Raw genomic sequence first — 4,542 nt, 5'->3', positions numbered from 1 at the left:
TTTGAGTGTTTGTTTGTTTTTTACTGGGGGTGGGTGTTGTGTTCCCCAAATTGCTCCTGGGCTGGTTTTTGACTTACTGGAAGAGGCTGCTGCCTGTGGGGAGTACTTTTACAATGGCAAGTGAGCTTGGTTTTCTAGCAAGAAGTTTCACTGTTTTTCGCTACACCAATAAATAGTTTAATGTTGAGGCTAAACATGTACAACATTTTAAAAAACTATACTATAAATCAGAAAAAAACCCCTCAAAATTAAATTTGTTAGTGGCAAGCAGAAGATCAGTCAGCCTTGACTTAAAGCAAGTGTCGGAGCATCTGGGAGGGTGAGACGTTGTAGGAGTTAAGTAACTCCTAAAGATGGCAGTAATGTAACATTAAGGATTCTACTGTTAAACCCTCGAAGAAGACGTAGCAGCTTCACGAACCACGAAGAAGAAGCAGTCAGAGGGTGGCGGATTCTTTCGACATGGCAGGTAGGTGGGTATAATTTGTTAATTATACATTTTGGATACACATTTCTTAGTAGTTGGGGTAGTATTCTTTCAAGCATACATGTAAAGACTCGGTAGTGCTGCAGAGGCCGCTGCCGCACTTTAGCCTGGCGTTTGCCTTTTGGGACTTCCATGCTGGAACGTGCTGCTAGCTGCTAGCCCGACAGGGTTAGCTAGCCATTAGTAAGGAGTGGTTATTATCGGGCGCAGAATGAAGAGTACGGGGGCGACTGGAGCGCTTCACGCGTCTCTTCTTATTAAGCACTGAGCGGGACTTTACCAGCGAGGGAAATGGGCATATGGGATCTTGTGCTTCTTCTGTTTCTGCTAAACATTAAGCCTCTACACTGGGCAGCTTTGACTGTATTTTAAGAGCAAACACTGGGCAGGGAGCAGTTTCATGTTGGGAAGAGGTACTTCCTTTCTAATGGACACGTTAAGCTCTTCAGGGTTAAAGGGTCTTTGCGTGTAAAATCATTTGACTGTAGTAGTCAATGCCCTCATTTATGAGGCTATTCATTCTTCAAGCAAACAAGAGTTTAAAAAAGACCCTTATTGTGTTTTCCTAGCTGTCTTTAATCATATTTAATATGGGTATTTCAGTTTACATCATAGTGTAATATGTGCATGTAAGCCCTCTAAACAAAGCTAGGGCTTTGGACTGATCTAACTGCTCAGGTTCACAGTTTTCTCGTTGGATCTTTATGATGTCGCTGAGCTTGGAGCTCTCTAATATGGTCATCTCAGGCACGTGCTTGCCCCACCCACCTGCTGCAGATGAGGTGAGGTGCTGCACCAAGGCCTGAACAGTGTGTGGGACAGACACAGCTGTCTGGTCTGCCTGCTGTCTGGAATATTATGAGTGCTGTTTATCTGACTTCTAATTTTTTTTTTCTTTTCCCCTGGCTCAAGTCTTTGGGAGGCAGATGTAAGCAGGGTTGGCCTAAATGTAGTTAATGCAATGAGTCTGTGATGATGAAGCAATTTTAAGTATTCATTTCTGAAGGCCAGAACCTCATTCATCATATTTATGGAGCACGCGTTCACAATAGCCATCTCAAATTGCTTTATATTTTAAGATCTAGCCTACAATATGGGAGAGAGCCTCATCGATCAGGAGATCCCCTATGAACAAGAACTTGATGACAGAGGAAAGAAAAACGCCCTTTGAACAGGAAGAGACCTCTGACAGAACCAGTCTCAGAGGGGAAGCCCTCTGCTCTGACTGGGTGTGAGGTTTGGGGAAACTCTGAGTAAGTACACCCTGAGTTAACGAAAACTCTGGGTTTTCGGTTTCACAAAGCGAGTTTAGGTTAATTCTGAGTGAGTTACTATGACGACACACTCCGTGAAGCTAACCTGCCCCCTAGCAGGTTTACTTCAACTAACCCTGACGTTCTCCGCCTCTTTGTCAGAAACCTGACTGTAGGAAGTGTCAGACATGGCGTGTCCCTTCCTTGAAGAGCCAGTAGATGTTGAAGCCCAAATTCTCCGCAGAGCTCTCCGCCGGGAGAGAATGATTAGAGCGCGTTTGGACATTTTATCATTTCCTGATGATTTCCTGTGTGAACGTTACCGTTTTTCAGCACAATCTATAATTTATTTGAATAACATCCTCAGGCCTAATATTACGCATGTGACACATCGCGGACATGCTCTCAGTTCTGTACGTTTTATTTGTATTGCACTTTGGTTTTTTGCAAACGGGAGCTTTCTGTATAATATTGGTGACGCTGAGCACGTTTCCAAGGCTACCGTCTGTCGGGCAGTCAGGAATGTTACAGTTGCACTGAAACGTCTCCTGTACTCGTCTGTGGTGTTCCCCGGTCACAGACCCACAAGATTTATCAAAGAGGGATGCCACAAAATTGCAGGTATCAGGATGAACGAAACTTAATTCATGATGTGGTGATATTTGAACTACTACTTAAATTTTACATTTATTCTCACGGTTCCCAGGCGTGATTGGCTGTATAGATGGCACTCACATTCCAATTATTGCTCCTTCAGTAAATGAAGGAGACTATGTGAACAGGAAGTCTTTCCACAGCATTAATGTACAGGTACATAGTTCCCTGTAGCATTTCAAACTAACAAATTATTTCATTATAGTAATGGATGCTAATTTGTGTTCTCTGCACTGTGAAGATCATATGTGATGCTGCCAACATTATCACAAATGTGGAAGCCAAGTGGCCAGGCTCTGTGAGTGGTGGTGGTGGAGGACCCCCACCTGTTTTTCGGGCCTCCGCTTTTTTTTCTGTTGGCTATAACGGGTCACATTTGAGCATACAGAGTAAGCAAATATGTACTTGTAATGTGCTCAGATAATTTCAATAAGTGCTTACAGAGGGGAAATTAATGTAGCCTCTAACTGCAATTGATTTACATCGGACAAACAGACCAAGCACTATGGCTCATAATACAATTACACCTTACCTGTTTGGACTATATTTTTATATTTCATTTTTACTTGCTGCCAGGAACGTTTGGGGCCTGTTGGGTTGCACCTGCGCTCACATCACGTCACAAAATAAAATAAAATATAATAAAATAACGTGTTAAATGGGTGGAAATCCCTAGATCAATGTTTAAATTAACACTCACGCATTGACTCTGTCGGCTTTGTTTTGCCATGCATGCTCCCTTTCTTTTGCAGCTGAGGCTGTTACTTTTTTCCCGCAAAATTTGCATGTTATCGGCATATGCTGCCATCAGAATTTCGGCCTCAAGCGCTGTAAAATACATTGACTGCGCCTTCTTTCCCTCCGTCTCCATGGTGACTCGCTTAATCTGTGCTCCACTAATCAGGGCTTGATGTATCCTCGTGCGCGCGCTTAACTTGGGGTTAAAGCAACTCCGCGTTGACTGAACTAATTGTTATCAGCCTTTCTGAAACCGAATATTCCGAGTTGGACAGTTCGGGGTTACTCAACCCTGAGTATCGTTTTTCACTCTGAGTTTTCTAAACCAGCTTCCTGAAATAGGGCCCTGAAAAGCAAAACCGATACGGAGGTGCCTTAAACCTGGAATGTCTTACATGACCAACAGGAGTCCTGACTTGTTTGGTTGCAAACATTCACTTCAGTCCAGTTTTAATTATATACCACCAGTTCATAACAACAGTCACCTCAACATTCTTTATATTGGAAAGTAACAATATCAGAAAGAAATCCCGACAATCACAAGACCCCTATAAGAGCAAGCACTTGGTGACAGTGGTAAGGAAAAACTCCTTTTCAACAGGAAGAAACCTCCGGCATGAAGAGGACATTGACTTTGCTGATGGGTGTCGATCTTGTCCTACTGTGAGGTTGAGAATATTGAGAAACTCACAGACTCTGCTCATTCATTGGCTAAAGACTTGTGAGCAAACTCTCGCCTACTTGTCGACGTGGAAACTATAAGGCTGGAGCTATAATGGCTTGCTTAGACGCATGCATTCAGTTGTGCATACCTGGAATTAGTCCTTCCCATTTCTCTTTGTTCAAGTCTGTTTGGAGTAGCCTAAAGGACACATGATTAGTCAGTGTGTTGAAATGCAGTGCGTCATGCATGTCACTCAGATAGTTGTGAACACAGAAACTGTAACCTCTGGGGAACTCTGCTGTTAGAGTCGTTGTACTGTAGGGACACACAGTGTCCCTCAGTTTCTTAGTCATATCCATCATCCTGTCCCCTCCCATTCTCCTTGGGTGATGTCATGGTACCGGTATCCAACTTTCGTGTACTGTCGACGTGTCTTTGGGCTGTAAAATGCCTTCCACCTTACAGGCGCTGCCTGTTTGTGATGAGGTTGATCAACACGCACAGTAAAGCAATGCAAGTCATTGGTAAAGATGTTTGTAATCCCAAGCAGTTTCTAAGTATTTTATCATGCGCGTGTTAGACTCGACCCTAAAGAATGCTGAAGGTTTGTTGTTGTTTTTGCAGTTTAAGATACAATGTCCCCAAAACACTGTCATAATATCCACAGCCTTCACTTTAATCAGCTGTGCACACACAGTTTGATAGGCTGGCACAGGACATGTGGCTCAGGGTGAACGAGAAAACAA

Source organism: Astatotilapia calliptera, chromosome 5 (assembly GCF_900246225.1).
Source record: "Astatotilapia calliptera chromosome 5, fAstCal1.2, whole genome shotgun sequence".
Classification (NCBI taxonomy): Eukaryota; Metazoa; Chordata; class Actinopteri; order Cichliformes; family Cichlidae; genus Astatotilapia; species Astatotilapia calliptera.
Note: the sequence above shows the minus strand (reverse complement) of the source record.